The sequence below is a fragment of the Cupressus sempervirens genome, chromosome 10 (assembly GCF_028749045.1).
Source record: "Cupressus sempervirens isolate cs-2001-9-10 chromosome 10, ASM2874904v1, whole genome shotgun sequence".
Classification (NCBI taxonomy): domain Eukaryota; kingdom Viridiplantae; phylum Streptophyta; class Pinopsida; order Cupressales; family Cupressaceae; genus Cupressus; species Cupressus sempervirens.
Genome location: NC_143127.1, coordinates 362,667,047 through 362,685,236, shown reverse-complemented (window position 1 = coordinate 362,685,236; position 18,190 = coordinate 362,667,047). Strand labels below are relative to the sequence as shown.

At 37.3% G+C, this 18,190-nt stretch overlaps 1 protein-coding gene across 2 annotated transcripts in view; it reads left to right on the top strand.

Moving 5' to 3' along the window:
* The window catches only part of SCD1 (stomatal cytokinesis defective / SCD1 protein (SCD1)), a 329,677-nt gene that overhangs the window by 30,507 nt on the left and 280,980 nt on the right, over positions 1-18,190 (top strand). The gene's annotated exons all lie outside the window — the stretch shown is intronic.

The window sequence follows — 18,190 nt, the reverse complement described above, 5'->3', positions numbered from 1 at the left end:
TGTTTGTTAAAATATTAACTTGTGGCTTCAATTTGTATGTGTAGGTTGATTAATAATGGCAAATAGAAAAGGATATACAACTAGTTTAGCTTCAGGGTCTGCCTTAGTAGATGCATACCCATCTAGATTGTAGTCATGCTTCCTAAAGGTAGTAGAGATAAGGCTTGGAAGTATGCCTTTGAAAGATCAAAACCTAATAGTTTAGTTTTCATAAGTGTAGAAAACTAATTCATGGAGGCATAAACCACTTGAATTACCACCTTGTAGGCATCACAAAGCATGATAAAAGGGTTTGTGGTGGGACTGCAGAGGAAATAAAAAGAGAATTCAATGCCTTGCTTGCAACCCAAGAAGAGAAAAAACTTCAAAGGGAAAGGGCAAAACTAACCATGAAAGCAAACATAGCTGAATTGTAAAGTGTTACAATCAACCTTGAAAAAGAAGAAGCACTTGAGGGCTTAGTGGGTTCTCTTTGTGGCCCACGTATTTGCAAATCCACCATCACCTCGCACACCACTTCTGCTACTTCTAGTAGAGCACCACCATCGTATAGGCAAATATTTTGTGCACATAAACACACTTGGAGCACAACTCTCATTGGAGGAACTGGGTGGAATATGGAGGTGCATGAACAAACAAACATAGTTTTGTGCTTATTTTTGGTACTTCAACAGCATCCCTTCCAATGTGGTAGACAATCCATATTGTCTTAATTTGGTTAACGCATTGATTGTGGTAAGAAAAGGCTACAAGTTTCCTTCTCATGCAAACTTGAGTGTAAGGTTAGTCTAATTGTTTTAGTTTTAAAATTTCTAAATTTTGGTTTTGAATCTTGATAACGTATGTTTTCTGATTTTTCGAGTGTAGAATAAATTTATGAATTTTTTAAATTTATAGCAATTAGTAATTATTGTTTTTATTGGAAAGCGTCTGGTAAAGTATTTAACGTGATTGGTGACATTGACACAACACGCCTTCTGGGTCCACTTGATACTCTTTTGACCTAGAGCTATTAACCAGTGAGGCCACAAATGGGGACCTCAAACCCAAATCCACAAGCACATTGGATCAGCAAAGCCACATGCACATGGTCACAATGGCCTAGCTAGGGTTTGAACGTGGTGGGGACAACAGCACTATCGCTTAAGCTACACACTAAGTGTTAGACCTTGTTATTACTAATTTTGTTGAATCCAAGTTATATATTTTTTTAAAAAATTGTGTATAAAATATTAATGTCACTTTGTACTTGTAGATTCCTCACAAATGCAATCGATAGGGCAAATGAAGTGGTGGAAGAGCAAAGAAAGAATGGAAAAATTTGACTGCAGTATTCTTTCTGATGGGTAACAAAAACTGCATCATTAAATTTTTGGTTTTTGGCAAGAATAATACGGTGTTCTTAAAATCAGTGGATTTGCCTCTAACAAGGTGAAAACTGCAGAAACTTTGACTCTAATGCTGGAGCAAGTTTTAATGGAAAATGTGGTACAAAAAATAACCGATAATGCAACAACATATGTTGGAGTTGATATAATCCTCCAAGAGAAACATAGGACACTTTTTTGGACACCTTGTGTAGCACATGTCCTTGACCTTCTTTTGGAAGACATAGATAAGTTAGATTGGGTGACACTAGTTGTAAAGGATGTAATTGGAATCACAAAATATATTTACAATCACCCTTGGTTTCTTCACTTGAAGAGAGAACACACCCACAGGAAAGAAGTGGTAAGATTGGTTCTCACAAGGTTTGCAACAATTTTCGTAACATTGGAAAGTATTCTTAGTTTATTGATGACCGTGAAGAAATTTTTTTTTGATTAAGGCATGAGTAGACTCAATTTATTCAAAGGAGCTTGAAGGATAGAGCATTGCATACATTACTTTTGACAACCTATTTGCACAGAGCTACATAGATTGCGAAAGTAACTTGAAAACTCAAATATTGAATTTTTTTTGTATTTAAGTCTTTTATTATAATTTGTCACTACAATGAATAATCTTTTTATGTTTTTTAATTGCAGGTGTTGGAGCCTTTGGTTTGAGTTCAATGCTTGGTAGATGGGGATCAAACCCCAACGTTGATTATATCGAAAACTAGTATAAGGGGAAGAATTTCAAATTTGATCCCATATGGAAAATTATTGATAGGTGTAATGATCAACTCCAACCCATCCATGCAACATGATACTTTCTCAACTCTTGTTTTCTCCTGTTAGATTCTTATTGGGATCCCACTAGAGAGGTCAATGAAGGGCTCATCGCATGTATTCAAAGGATGACACCTGAGTTTGAGGTGATACTTCTCTTTGTGCTCAAATTGGAAATTTACCAAAATGCAAGTGGTAAGCTATTCTCATAAGGGTTGGCCAGCAGAGGAAGATCCACTTAAACCCTAGGTATGATATTTGGAATTTTGGAGTCTTTCACATGCGTGACAAGTTAGAATATGCTTTCAAATTAGAATATGTTTTCACCTTGCTTTCTCACTCTTCAATATTTATTTTGCAGATGCTTGGTGGCAAAATTTGGGTGGAAATATCCTGAATCTAAAAACAATTGCCCTCAAGTCTAATGCCAATGTTGTGACTTATCTAGTTGTTAGTGCAATTGTAGTTTGTTTGATGCCATTCACACAAAAGAGAGGAATAAGTTAGCTTACAATGCCTCAATGACCTCTGTCTTTATGCAATATAATCTTCTGTTGCACACAAGGAGGGTAGAGGAAACACTAGGTTGTGCAATTGGTTTGGATGATATTGATCCTTAACCTGATTGAACATTAAGGAGTAACCTCCATTGTTTTTAGAGGATGAGATCTATGATTTGGAGAGGCAGGGTATAGAGAGGGGGCAGATTCCCACTGGATGATGTCGATGAGGATGAGGATGATTAGTCATTGCCAGTGCTAGCAACATCTACATCCAGTATGTAGGTGGAGCCGCAACCACTCATGTCGAGCGAGGAGGTGCTACAATAACAAACTCCTAGGGCTAGACCCGCTAGCTCTCCCCTAGTTTTTTACCAGATCTAAGAAGAGGAATAATTTACAATAACCAATTTATTCAATTCTAATTATTACATCTCAATTTTACATCATTACATGAGCACACCATATTTACAACCATAAAGGATGAGTTTATGTTTACAATGCTAGAATCCACTTTACATCATAGGATACAAATTACTATAATGATCTTCAATCAAGTTACTGGTATGAAGATACAATAAAGATGTTAGATTGCTATGAAGTCTATCCAAAGAGCCTTAAATCAAACAATGAACCAACAATGGGTCTCAATGGAAAATATTTGCCACCCAACCATGTGGAATTGTGAGGAGATAACATAAGGCCTCACACCATGCAAGAAAGCACATAAAAACACTTTAGAGGAAAACACAAGAAGACCAATCAAGGCATGACAAAAGCTCACAAAGATACACATGGGATACTACAAGATATCATACTATACCAGAGGTGAACCACAAGGATGATTGAGGGAATCCGAAGACATGCTAGAGAGTGTCGTCACATAGCTCCCACTCTTGAGTTATGTTGGCAGTCTCTCTAGATCCTAGTCCCATGTTGAACTCATGTGGAATTGACAACTTTTAATGAGGACAAGCTGATTTGCTGGATCAACACCGCACAAACAACCAAGCCTTTTTAATTAACATAACGTACATCAAGATAACTTACACAAACATCATTTGATATCCTAGGTCATACAAAGGAGAGAGAATGATCCTGAGGATACCTTATACAAAATAATGGAAGCAATTGTTCTTGATAGCTGGAACAAGGTGACTACACCTTTGTACCTCCTAGCATATGCTTTATCTCGTAGGTATTATAGCACATAGGTACTTGCTATTTTGGGTAGAGTGCCACAATATAGAGATGCCAAGGTTGCTAGTGGGTACAAGAGGGCATTTAGTAGACTCTTTAGTGATCCAGAGGTCGGGGATAATGTTAGGAGAGAATTTGGATTATTCATCTACGGAAAAGCTCTAGATCCTATTACTATTAATGGCCAAGGCAGAATGGATGCTATTAAAGGTGGTACCTTCATGGGCAGGATTATTTGTACCTCCAATCTATTTTTAATTAAGATCCTATCACAAGTAAGTTTTAAAGCTTTTTTCTTTGTTTTTTTTGGCCACTAGCATTGTAGAATTTAACACTTAACACTTGAATTTATCTTGTATAATTTTTTTAATTTTTAATTTTGTTGGTTTTCTTTCTAGGTTGTGATCTCTTCTGTCATGCCCCCATTTTAAGATAGAATTTTAATATATTATACTAATTAAATCAGATAATATGATTAAATAAATAATGATAATAAAATCATACATTACAATTAGTATTCATTTATAGTAAATAAGAACTAGTAATAGAATATTATTATATTTAAAATAAATAAATAATAGTATAATCTATTATCAATAATATAAGAGCTAAAAATAAATAAAAATAAATAATAATAAAATTACAATGGATGAATGAATAAATAAATTGACTACAAGAGATAATATTGGTGATTTAATATATTTTTTCTTCTACTCATAGATGCATCAAATTCTCTTGCCCTAATCAGCTTTCCATTCTTTGTCCACCGTGAATTTCTTATTGCTGATTACTCTTGTAAAAATCATCATACTGTCATGTGAACAACCCCTGGATTTACCCTGTGATTTCACTGCATAATTCTTTGAGTTGCAATTTCTTTATTTGAAACATGCTTGCAGAAAAGCATAAGCATCAAGTCTTTTCTATTCTCAGGCTATAACACAGCTCAAGCATCTATGCTTTAATCTATTCATTTGCAGGTTTTCCTTCATCAATTTGTCTGTACCGATTTTCCTTCACAGTTTCCAATGCCTCTATTGCTATTCTTTTCTTTCACACTGTCTTCAAGTCTCTTCCATTACAGGCTGCAGATCTCTTTGAGCTATGATACCATATGTGGGACCAAGGTTAAGAATTTGATTAATTTGATGATATGTAAGTATATCCATACAAGAGGAGAAGTGTGCAGTTTACAGTTTTACAACAGCACCCTTCAACTGCATGCTAATTAACAGTAGAGCAGTTAAGACAATGTAATAAAACCACTATTTGTCGTGAATGTCATTTTTATCAAACCATCAGCTTCCTAATGTAATATAACCACTCTTTGTTGTAACACAATGTAATTCATTTTTGAATGACAGTGTGGAATGAGATGTTTGTTGCATTTATTTTTATCTTTTGAAAAACAATTATTTAATATACGTAGCTTCAATTTCAAAGAATCTCATTAAGAAGCATTCACCTGCAATGCAGTGTTTGCTGTTTCTCTTTGTAATAGCAAGATCTTGTGTTTGATTCCCGAAATGGGAGGATAAATAAACTTAAATATATAAAAATAAATCTCATTAAGTGATTTTGTATAAGGTTATGGGATAACTCAATTCTTTTCGCTGGTTTTGTTGAGAAAATTTTGGAGCTTTTTACAGTCAAGAGGTCCAACAAGTTTCATACAAGAATCTATTGCTAATTTTTTTAGCTTGAAATAAACAGGAAGCTGATGGTTTGATAGCTTTGTTTTAAAATTGCAATTTTAAATCTCCGCATTGTAAATATAAAAGAGAAAAATTCCCCTCCAAAACTGTACCAAAAGTCTACATGGTGCCTTCTTATGATGCATGCAGATTAAAAATACCTAGCTGGCAGAGGAAATTTTCAGGCTTACTTCGCACGCAACTGTGGAAAACTTGGAGAGCTAATAAGTAGAGGCCAGGGAGGGATTCCAGTTTATAGTGTAGCAGTTTTCTTTTCATTGCATGGGACCCGCTGCTTCATAATTACATATCCTGAAGCCCCCAGCATGGGATCTTTTCAATTCCTCATGAATAAGTTTGTCCAACTTATATTTTTCTTCTATTCTAAAGGTGCAATAGCAAGATGCTGTTTACTCCCAAGGTTAAACAGGAGATAGAAACCTAGGTATACAAAATCTAGACAAGTGGGATCTTGTAGTTCTATCTAGCATTTGGCTTTGACATGACCATAAAAGCCAATCTTCAAGTTAAATCATCATACGCATATGATCTTATACATGCTCCAGTTTCATAAGAATGCTTTATTATTCCAATATATGAGATTTGTGTTGTCGGTAAAATGTATAGTGTAGCCATCGGGTAGAGTAGTATCTGAACGGGCGTGTGACGCTTGAGTCACCCCTTTGGAAAGGTATATGTACATGTCCGAGATGGACTTTGGAATCATCACTGTGATCATTGTAGTCATTGCATTCGGATCGTAATCAGCAAGTGCATATATGAATAAAGTATCTGTTTTGCGTTGAATCCTGTTATACTACATGTGTTGATCTTTCTTTACCCTGTACGGTAAACTTTTGGCGCCATTGCCAAATGGACCTGGAACGAAGGAATGATATGAAGATTAATGCCGAATTTGCTTAACAAGGATAGGAACAAGGTGAAAGATGAGGATAAACTACGTACAACACTAGAAATTTTAATTCTAGCACAGTAGGTAGAGTGCAGGCAGAGGCTTCAACAGATTGCTGAGGGGCACCGAAGGGGTGAAGGGGAACAGATGGAGGGAGTGCACTCACCTAGTAGGTTGAGGAGTGCTGAGGAATTGTTGGAGGAGACTCGACAACGCTTAAATTTGGTGGAAGAAACAAGGGAGGAGTTCCTTAACCTGTATACGCTGAGGGGAGAGTGTTTGAATGGAAGGAAAGCAACTCGCACGACTCAGAGTGTCGAGGGAGCACAAGCGTGGAGTGATCTCTTTGTTCCTGATACACTGGACGAATGGATATAGGCGGAGAATAGAACAACATCACTTGAAGACCTTTCACCAGACAACGCGGTTGTTGGAAACAAGATTGTTATACAGAATAGTGTGGGTGTAAAGAACAACGCGGGAGTGTAGAATAGCGCGGGAGTTTAGAACAGCGTGGGAGTGCAGAGCAACGCGGGGGTTCAGAACAGTGCGGAAGCTTAGACCAACACGTGTACACAAGTACCTCAGAATCAAAGGAAAGTAACAATGGCAGGTCCTAAAGAAAAATCACCCAAGTTTCATGGTGATGGTTTAGCAGACCCTATCAGACATTGTAAAATGTGTGAAACCATATAGACGGCAAATGGTGTGACAAATGAAGACGATTGGGTGAGACAGTTCCCAACGACCTTGTGGGGTGGCAATAGATTGGTTTTCCAATACCAGTCCTTAGAAACTCAATACATGGGAGAATGTTAAAAAAGAATTTATAGCAAAATTCAAATTGCTCTGAGATGATAATGAAATAGTGGCAGAGATATATAGTACTAAGCAAGGAAAGAATGAAACAGTTCGGACCTATGCTAGACGATTGAAAGAACTGATTGGAAAGATGGAGAGTCAACCAACAAACGGTTTGAAAAAACGGTGGTTTGTGGAGGGGCTACGACCGACTCTTAAAAAGAAGATGAAGATTGTACCATCGGCGTCATACATCGACGCGTATACTTGTGCCATGGATTTGGAAAGTGAACAAAAGACGAGTAAGAAGAAAAAACATAAAACCTCTGATTCAGATGATTCATCCTCGGAAAGTAGCAATAGCGATGAGGAGTCAAACAAGAAGGTGAAAGCATTACAGAAAGACATGCTTCGGATGATGAAAGAATTCAAGAATTTGGAAAAGAACCCGGAGACAGTGAAGGGAGAACTGTGGTGCACAGATTGCAAAGAGGATGGCCATACGAAGGGTTCATGCTCGAAGAAGCAGTTTTGTGACATATGCCAGGTAGCAGGACATTCTTTGAAGGAGTGCCCGTTTAACTTGAAAGCAAAAGGATACCAATAGGTATTACTAACACAGGAAGCATCCAACAACAGCAATAACATGAGCAATGATACAACTTCGGGTGGATATCGAAATAATAATAGACGTGGAAGGGGTGGAAACAATAACAACAATAACGGAGGCTGAAGTATAATACAGTACGATGCAAGCAGATGGTTGATGATATAGTGCCAGGCATGCAATCTTTGGGGTCACTTTGCTAGGGACTGTCCTACGAAGGAGACGCCACAGCTACTGTGCAGATGGTGTGGTCCAGGGGACCATGAAGATTCAAAATGTCCAAAGCAAGGCGTAAATCTATTAAGTATTGAAACGTGTGATGAGAAGGTACTGGCGATCACATGGGAATAGGCGAGGAAAGCAAAATATCCGAATGCGGAAGAAGAGAAGGAGAGGTTACAAAAAGCCCGAACGAAGATAGAAGAGCAGATGAAAGCAGAGAAGCTACAAGTGAGGGACACTGCTGAAACATCAGAAAGAAACTTGGCGGAGCTAAACGATCTTCTCATGATGCCACAGTTGCGTATGGCTATTATAAATATGACGCCGTCCTCGAGGATGACGGAGGAAGCAAAGGATAGTAAGGAAACAACGGTGGCAGCAACAAACTTGATGTTGTTGGCACTTACAACAGGTAGACACCCGACAATGGTGGAGATGGGCATTCTAGGTATTGTGCTGACAGATACAATAGTAGATGGAGGATCGGGGGTGAATGTGTTGCCGGAAGATACTTGGACAACCAACACTATGGCCACCTACCTTCCAGTTACAGCAGATTAGCATGGGATAAAGCTGTTGGGAACTTTGATGGCACAACCGGTAACAATGGGGACACAACCCTTTTTACTGGATTTTGTGGTCATCCCACTGAAGACAAGAGGGTACGACACCATCCTGGGACACATGATTGGAAAAGAAACACCTTGTCCATGGAGAAAAGAGGGAGGAGATTCACAATTGATTTGCATACACAAATGGTAGGAGAAGAAGCAGCATTGTCGGACTTAGAAGGCGAAGGCGAGAGTGACGACGAAGGGAAAAAGAGGATGGAACCAGATGAAGAAGGGGTGTTGAGATTAGGAGGGTCAACTGATGACGACCTAGATTCGGTGAATGGATTGCTACACTGGCAAATGGAAGATTACGAGGTTTTTCCAAGTTGCAACATTTTGAGCGTCGAGGAAGAAAAAGCAGGCAATGAGTTCCCGAAGGAGTACAATGAATTGAAGGAGGGAGAAGCGCAGGTGGATGAAACACCAGCGCATACATTTAGTAAAGATAAACCGATGAAGTATGAAGAGCTGACGGTGAAAACAATGAACTTGGGTGATGAGGAAAATTTGAAGAACATTTTTATAGGAGATGATTGGAACCCAATGTTGAAGGCGGCAGCATTCAGAATATTCATGGAGTACAAAGATGTTTTTGCTTGGACGTATAAGGACTTAAAAGGAGTACCACCAGAGCTGTGTCCATCGGATACCATTAACCGAAGCTGTGGTACTTGTGCGGAAGCGACCGTACCGAATGAATAAGAATTATGCAGCATGGGTCACGGAGGAAATTGACAGGATGCTAGAAGCAGGAATCATTTTAAAGTACAGACAAGTGAGTGGTTATCACTGATTGTGATATCCCTGAAAAAGGACACAACACAGATAAGAATGTGTGGATTTTCGATGTCTAAATGCTGTAACAATTAAAGACCCGTTTCCAATACCCTTTACAGATAGCATCTTGGAGGAAGTAGTGAGGCATGAAATTTATTCATTCATGGACGGATTCTCAGGCTATAATCAAATATCCATCGTCGAGGAGGATAAGTTAAAAACAACATTCATTGTGGAGGATGGAGTATATGCATACAACAGGATGACATTCGGATTGTGTAATGCCTCGGCGACGTTCCAAAGGATTATCCTGTACATATTTGATAAGATGTTAGTTGGAAATTTTAAGGCATTTCTAGATGATTGGTCAATTTTTAGCACAGAGGACAAACACATAATGGCGTTAGGAGAATGTATGGAGAGGTGCAGACGAGCAAGATTGGCGTTGAATCCAAAGAAGTGTAGATTTATGGTGCCACACGGAAAGCTGCTTGGACACATATTTTGTAAAGAAGGATTGAAGACGGATCTAGACAAGGCTCACGAGATCTTAGAGATGCCACCCTCAACGGATGTATCGGAAGCAAAGTCATTTTTAGGGCACATTGAGTATTACTGGAGATTTATTAAAAACTTTGCAAAAATTTCTTATCTGGTGGACAAACTCACCTGCAAGCGTGAATCCTACAGATGGGAGGTTGAACAAAATGAAGCTTTGAGGGACTGAAGACAAGGTTGGCTACGGCTCCGATTTTGGCCTATCCGAATTGGGATAAAGAATTTCATGTCCATGTAGATGCATCGAATTATGCGATCGGAGCAACACTAGTGTAGACTGGTGACCACGGGTTGGACCATCCAGTGTACTTTGTAAGTAGATTATTGTCGAAGGCAGAGAAAAATTATAGTACCACGGAGCGAGAGGCGTTGGGATGGTATATGCAGTACAGAAGTTTAGACATTACTTGTTGGCCACTCCCTTTGTATTCTATGTAGATCATCAAGCGCTACTATACTTGGTGAATAAGCCGATTATTCAAGGAAGAATAAGTCGATGGTTGTTATTATTACAGGAGTTTACATTTAAGATTGTGGTATGGCTAGGGAAGAGTCATGTGAGTATAGATCACCTGTCGAGAATAAAATCGGGGGAGCCAGGGGAGGGAGTTAGTGATGATTTTCTAGATGTGCAGCTATTTCATGTTACAGTACTACCAGCTTGGTACACAGGGATCGAAGAATACCTATTGACGGGGCAGTTTCCAAGTGACATGCCACCAAATGAAAGACGGAAACTGGTACTAAGGATCCAAACGTTCCAGTTAATCAATGGACTATTGTATAAGATGGGACCGGATCAGATTCTGAGACGGTGTGTTCTCGAAGAGGAAATTCTGAAAGTACTAAAGGAAGCACACGAAGGCTCGATAGGAGGATACATGGGGCCGGATACTACTGCGTGGAAGATACTTCTGGCAGGACTATGGTGGCCGACCATATACAATGATGCCAGGGAGTGGGTTGTTGCATGTGATACATGCCAGCGGGTTGGGAAACCATTAAAGAGAGATTTTATGCCTCTGAACCCCTCGCACACACAGGAACTTTTTGAGAGACGGGGATTAGATTTCATTGGACCATTGAAGGTGAGTAAAACAAGGTGCCGATACATCGTGGTAGCAATGCAGTACTTGACTAAATGGGTGGAGGCACATGCATTGCTAGACAATTCGGTAGTAAGCACAACAAGATTTTTGTATGAGTAAATCATTACAAGGTACGGGATCCCACTCCAGTTGACAAGTGATCGGGGAGGACACTTTGTTAACCATGTTATCAGAGTACTCACTACTGAATTCAAGATTTTCCATTCATTGTCGAGCTTGTACTATCCAAGGGCTAATGGACAGGCCGAAGCAAAGAACAAAATTCTGGTTGGAGTAATTTATAATCCTGTGCAGTTGAGGGAGAGAACTGGGAAGAAAAGTTACCATCCGTTCTATGGGTGTACCGTACCTCATATAAAGTAACTATAGGACATACCTCGTTCTAGCTGATGTACAGAGAGGAGGCAGTGGTACCAACATAGTTCATGGTACCGAGTTTAAGGATAGCAATCGAGAACAAATTAGGTGACATGGAGAGCTTACGGGAGAGACTGTACAATTTGAACAAGCTTGATGAGCGACAACAACAGGCATAATGGGCCATCGAAGTAACACAAAACAGGAGGAAGGCATGGCACGACAAGCACTTAAAATTAAACAACTTTCAACCCGGTCAGTTAGTACTGAAGTATAATGGATGAAATGAGATTAGGCTTGGGAAGTTTAAAGTGAAATGGGTTGGACTGTACAAGATACGGGAAGTTGGATATAATGGCGCAATTAAGCTATGGACACTGGATGGAAAAGAAATACCATATGCAGTAAATGGATCGAAGTTAAAGATCTACCATGAAAGAAATAATCCCCTGCCGACAGAGAACTGAGGAAGAAAAATGACTGTGAATAATGTATATATGTAAATAATGTATAATATTGAAATTGAACATAGTTTTAAAATGTGAAGTAGTAAAGTAAAAGTATTTAGAAGAGAATAGTTTGAAAATCAAAGACTGTGATAAAAAGTATACATAAAGTAAGAAAGTAATAAAACACAAAGGAGAAGTATGAAGAAAAGCCTGAGCTAAATAATAAAATAATAAAGTGAAGAAAAGTAATAAAAAGGATGCCGTACGGCCTTGAAGGAGTATAAAATACACAAGCTAAGAAGACCGTATGACCACTGAGAGATTAAAAAACTTAGTACAGACTTATGTAGGTAATCACTGAGATTAAGGAGTGATTCCCTGAGATACAAAAAAGGAGGTAATATGCAAATAGAATTCATTAATTGAAAGAAATCCAAAATCGTACTTAAAGAGCGTACGGCTAGGAAAGGAGCACAGGAGAGATGAATTGAAGTCCATATGGCCAGGCTGATGAGAAGAACGAATAAAAGACCATACTACATTCTGCACAACAAATATCAAAGTTGAAGACCATACTACATCTTGCACAATGAATATTAAAGACCGTACGGTGATACTGTACGGCCAAGAACAAACCACCCTGTACGGATGACAGTAGCAAATATAAAGCCTGTATAGTAGCGCCGTATGGCTAGCAAAAGTAGCAAGTGGAAATGCATTTCGTAGGTGTTGGAACCCGTATGGATGAAGGTACTTAAAACAGATGGGAAGACAGCCGCACGAGATGTGACTGTAAGGTGGGTTATTTATCCAAAGGTTTGACAAACGTACGCTGGGAGGAGGTTGCCATACTTAAAAGTTCAGAAGACCATATGTTGGGAAGGATTTCAAACAAGTTATCAAAGTTGAACCGTACGAATTTAGAGATTGTGTGGAAGGGAAAAGAAAGCCGTACGACATACGACAGGAAAGGATGCTCCAGTTTCTTAAAGAATGCTTTATTATTCCAATATATGAGATTTGTATGTGCAACTTGTCATAAGTGAGCTATTTATAATACCCCTAGTGTTAATGCTTTTGTAAACCAATGTTAGAAACGCCTGGTTAGGGTTAATATTCTTTGTATGAATCAGATTTGCATCACACCATTAAATTTTCAGAAAACCAAAGTTAACCGAGTTGAATCTCCGATAGTTTAGATTTGAAATTCCAGTATAACTGCACAACACAGTAAACTCTGTAGAAAGAAGTTTGATTTACACTGTTGTTGAAAATACCAGCTTAGAGATGTAAAGTTTATACAAAATTCTGATTTGAATCAAACTTAGATTATACCTTCTAAATGCTTGCTGTAGATAATCTTCAATGTTCAGTGTTGAATAAATTGAGAGATAAAAATCTGGAAATGTTTTTTACTTCTGCAAGTCGTCTTAGGGCAGTATTGATTAAGGAGCAGACTTTATTGTTTTTTGTGTGTCCTTAGACTTCAACCACACCCTTATTAAATATATAGATCAAGGGGCATGTCCTTACAAAGGACATGTCCCTTCCAAAGTCTCCTTTGAATCATCTTATTGAAGTCAACGACTTTTCATGCAAACATTAGTTTAGAATCTAAACTAACCAAGGGTGATTAGTAAGTCTTCAAACTAGTATTCCATGATAGGCGCCGATATCCTAAGAGGATAATACAATAACTTTAGACCTATTTAATGCAAGATCAGATCAGTATGCTCTGTAATCAGACCAACATGATTGAAAGTTATGGATTTAACACTCCCTCTTAACTTGATAATCATATTGAGAGATGTCATATCTAGCAACATCAATTAAGATGAACAAGCAAGGATTGATACTCTATATCTATCTTAATCTTCTTAGCATGTGGTATCATTGAATACATGATACAATGTCATATTACTAAACCTTTGATATGACATATCGCTGATACTAGTGACTCATAGGTACTGGTATTCCAAGTTGTGACTCATAGGTATTGGTATTCCTATTTCACAACATGATGTTGAGTTTAAGATCTACAAGAACACAAGATAAACTTCTGAGAATAATAAAATTCTCTATTTATCCAAATTGTGATTTATGAACATAGCAATGTCCACTTCACAATATGATCTTGAACTCCTCTAGATCTTATAGTAGAACTCTACTGTTTAACACATTATCTAAGAGATCGTCATCTCTCATAATGTCGTTCATACAAGTGTTCATTATCTCAGAGATTGTCACCTCTAAAATAATGAATACAAATGGTGGAGCCCATAACAGTCAATAGCCTGAAAATAAAATTATTTTATTAATAATCTAAAGAATACAAATGAATTACAATTCAACTATACCAAGTCTTTTCCTGAAGTGATCTATCTTCGCTCTAGACAGGGGTTTGGTGAGAATATCTGCTGTCTAATCCGTAGTGCAAATGTATTCTAACTTTACTGTATTCCTGTCTACCATATCTCTTACATAATGGTAAGGAATTTCTATATGCTAGGACTTGTCCTGGAAAATTAGATTCACCGAAAGTTTGATGGAACTCTGATTATTACAATGAATAATCGTAGAATTCATGGCTTGACCAAATAATCCCACAAGTAACTTTCTAAGCCAAACTGCTTCCCAAGAGGCCATCGCTGCTGCAATGTATTCGGCTTCTGTGAAACTTTGTGCTACTGAAGATTGTTTTCTGCATATCCATGATATCATTGCTGATCCTAAACTGAAACAACATCCTGAAGTACTTTTTCTATCTTTAACACTTCCACCCCAATCTGAGTCAGTATATCCATGTAAATCCAAGTCAACTTTCTCATATTTGATCCCAAGGTTAAGTGTGCCTTGTAAGTATCTCATAATGTGTTTGACTGCAACTAGGTGAATCTCCTTTGGCTCATACAGAAATTGACTTAAGGCATTAACAACATAGCATATATCAGGTCTTGTATTTACCAAGTACATAAGGGACCCAATCATCTGTCTATAGAGAGTAGAATCTATGAAACGTGATTTTGTTGTTGCTGCTTCTTTAAGTTTATGTAGATTAGTCTCCATTGGAGAAGACATATTCTTGCAGTGCCACATTCCAAATCTCTTCAAAATATCTAATGTATACTTCCCTTGATTAAGTATAATGCTGTCAGAATTCTGCCGTACTTCCAGTCCTAGGAAGTAATGAAGGAGTCCCAAGTCTTTTATCTCGAATTCTCTAATTAGAGCTTTCTTGCATTGATCTATGAGATGATCATCACTTGTTATTAGTAAATCATCAACATACAGTATCAAAATTACCATATCATTCTTATCCCTTTTATAATATAGATTTGGATTGGCTTCATTTTTGGAGAATCCTAAGCCAGTTAGATACTTATCAATTCTTTCATGCCAAGCCCTTGAAGCTTGTTTAAGCCTATAGAGAGCTTTCTTGAGCCTGCAAACACAAACGTTAGGATCATGAGTTTCAAATCCTTTAGGTTGCTCCAAATATAGCTCTTCTATAATCTTTCCATTTAGGAATGCTGTTTTTCATCCATTTGATGTACTTTCCATCCCTTTGATGCTGCAATAGCTAGGACTGCTCTTATAGGAGCAAAGGTTTCTTCATAATCAATCCCTTCTTTCTAAGAGAATCCCCTGGCTACAAATCTAGCTTTATATTTTTCAATGCTACCGTCGGTTGCATGTTTTATTTTAAATATCCCCTTGGAAGAGACAATAGATTTTCCTTCAGGTCTAGTAACAATTTCCCAAACATCATTCTTCATAATGGATTGCTATTCTTCCGTCATAACATTCTTCCATGCTGTATGTTTAATAGTGTCTGAAACATTGGTTGGTTTTGATTTAGACAAATCATTCATGTTTGTTGTATAACTAGAAAATCTTTTGGGTCTTTTGCTTTCTCTGATTGTTCCAGATGGTGTAGCGAAGTCTTCTGCTTCCTCTACTGTGTTAATGGCCCAAAGTGGTCTTTTCTTAGAATTTTGAGTTTCTTAAAGATTAAGATTTTGAATTTCATCTTCAATTTCTTGAGTGTTCTGCCTCTGAGACTCAGTTTCAGTATTTATTTCAAAACTAGGTAAAGGAGAGGGTTCTTCAAACTTAGGGATCTTTTGAATGCTAACTTTTCTTCAAAAATTACATCCCTACTAAGTTCAGTATTTTTCTGACCAGGTATGAAAATCCTATATGCTTTAGATGTTTCACTATACTCTACAAAAATACCTTTCTCCCCTGAGGGTTCTAACATAGTTCTCTTTTCTTTTGGAACATGTATATATACTGGGGACCCAAAAATCCTAAGATGACTTATATTGGGTTTAACCTTAGTAAAGACTTCTTGAGGAGTTTAATCTCTAAGGTAGGAGTGAGGACTTCTGTTTTGAATATAGAGAACAGTACAAGAGGCTTCTTCCCAAAGATAATATTCTAGATTTTGATCAAATATCATGGCTCTTACAGCTTCTATAATTGTTCTATTCTTACGTTTTGCTACCTCGTTTTGTTGTGGGTTATAACGAACGGTATACTCCCTCTTAATTCCTGTTTCTTTACAAGACCTTTTAAACAAATTTGAGATGTATTCCCCTCCATTATCAGTCCTAAGAGTTTTAATTTTATGTTCTGATAAGTTTTTAGTTAAGATTTTAAATTCTTTAAATCTCTTCAGGAGTTCTTCTGATTCTTTGCATTCTAAGAAGTAAATCCAAGTTTTCCTAGAGAAATCATCTATAAAAAGTATATAGTACCAGAATCCTCCAAGAGAAGGAACAAACATAGGTCCACATAAATCTGAGTGGATTAATTCCAAAACATTGTTAGTTTTTCTAGTGTTATCATGAAATGGACTTTTGGTGTTCCTATCCAAAACGCATCCTTTGCATATGCTTGAGTGATCTTTAATCAATTTAGGTAAACCAGCAACCATCTTTTCCATAGTTGATAAGGTTTTGAAATTTAGAAGTCCTAACCTTCTGTGCCATATTTTGTTTATATTAGTAGCTTCATGAATTAAGGCTTGAATAGGTCGACTAGGTTCTCAATTTAATTCATACAAATACCCTTTTCTTTGACCAATCAATTTTGAATGCAACATTATGTCCAAAGTCTTCAAGTGCTTTGAACAAGATTAGATTCTTTTTTCTTCCTGGTACATAGAGTACCCCTTTGAGAAGAAGAGAACTACCTGATTTAGTTTCAAGGTGCAATTTCCAATTCCTTTGACTGAATCTGCTGAATTATCACTGATGGTGACTTCGCCATTAACTTTTTCTAATATAGAATCTAGTGCTTCTTTGTATCCTGTAATATGTTGAGATGATCTACTATCAATCACCCATGCTTTACTTGAGAGTTCATTTGATAATGCCGAATACAATACACGATTCTGAGGATCATAGTTATCTTCTTCCCTAGTAATGTTTGTATAGTTCACTTGCTGTTTATAATTCTTAGGGCAATTAGATTTGTAGTGTCCAAATTTTTTGCATCTGAAGCATTTTATTTTGGATAAATCTTTCTTAGGTTTGTCATTCTTTTGATTACCCATTTTCTTCTTGAAATGCTTCTTCTTGCCTTTATAAGAATTTGTATTAAGAACATGAAGTTCTTCATCTTCTGTTTTCAATTTTCCTCCTTTCTTAAGTTTTTTGGATTCTTCCTAAAGACAATCTCCCTTAAGTCTATTGAAGTCAAGAAGATTATCTTTGGCACTTACTCCTTGTGCGAATGTTTTCCATGAATCTGGTAATCCATCTATAGCCACCAGTGTTAGTTCCATGTCATTAATGATGGTTCCTATACTTGCAAGTTCATCTCTTAGGCTGGCAACCCTTAGGAAGTAAGAATTCATTGATTCTCCCTTCTTTATTTGATTGTGATTTAGTTTCCTTTTTAGTGCAAGAAATCTAGTTGCATTGTTAACCTCATATGCATTTAATAATGCATTCATCATATCAAATGCTGTTTGATGTTTCATTAGCATGGGTACAATATCATTTTTCACTCCATCTAATATAATCTTAATGGCTTGTCTATTTCTTTTACTCCAGATGGTTTTATGAGGTTCAACAGTAGGTTGTCTGGATGCTGAATCAACAAATTGTTTTACATCATTTTCTTCAAGAATCATCATGATTCTGAATTTCCAAGCATTAAAGTGTTCTTTCCCATCAAACGTGTGCTCGTGTCTAATTGTGTATGCCATTGAAGATAGGAGAATGATG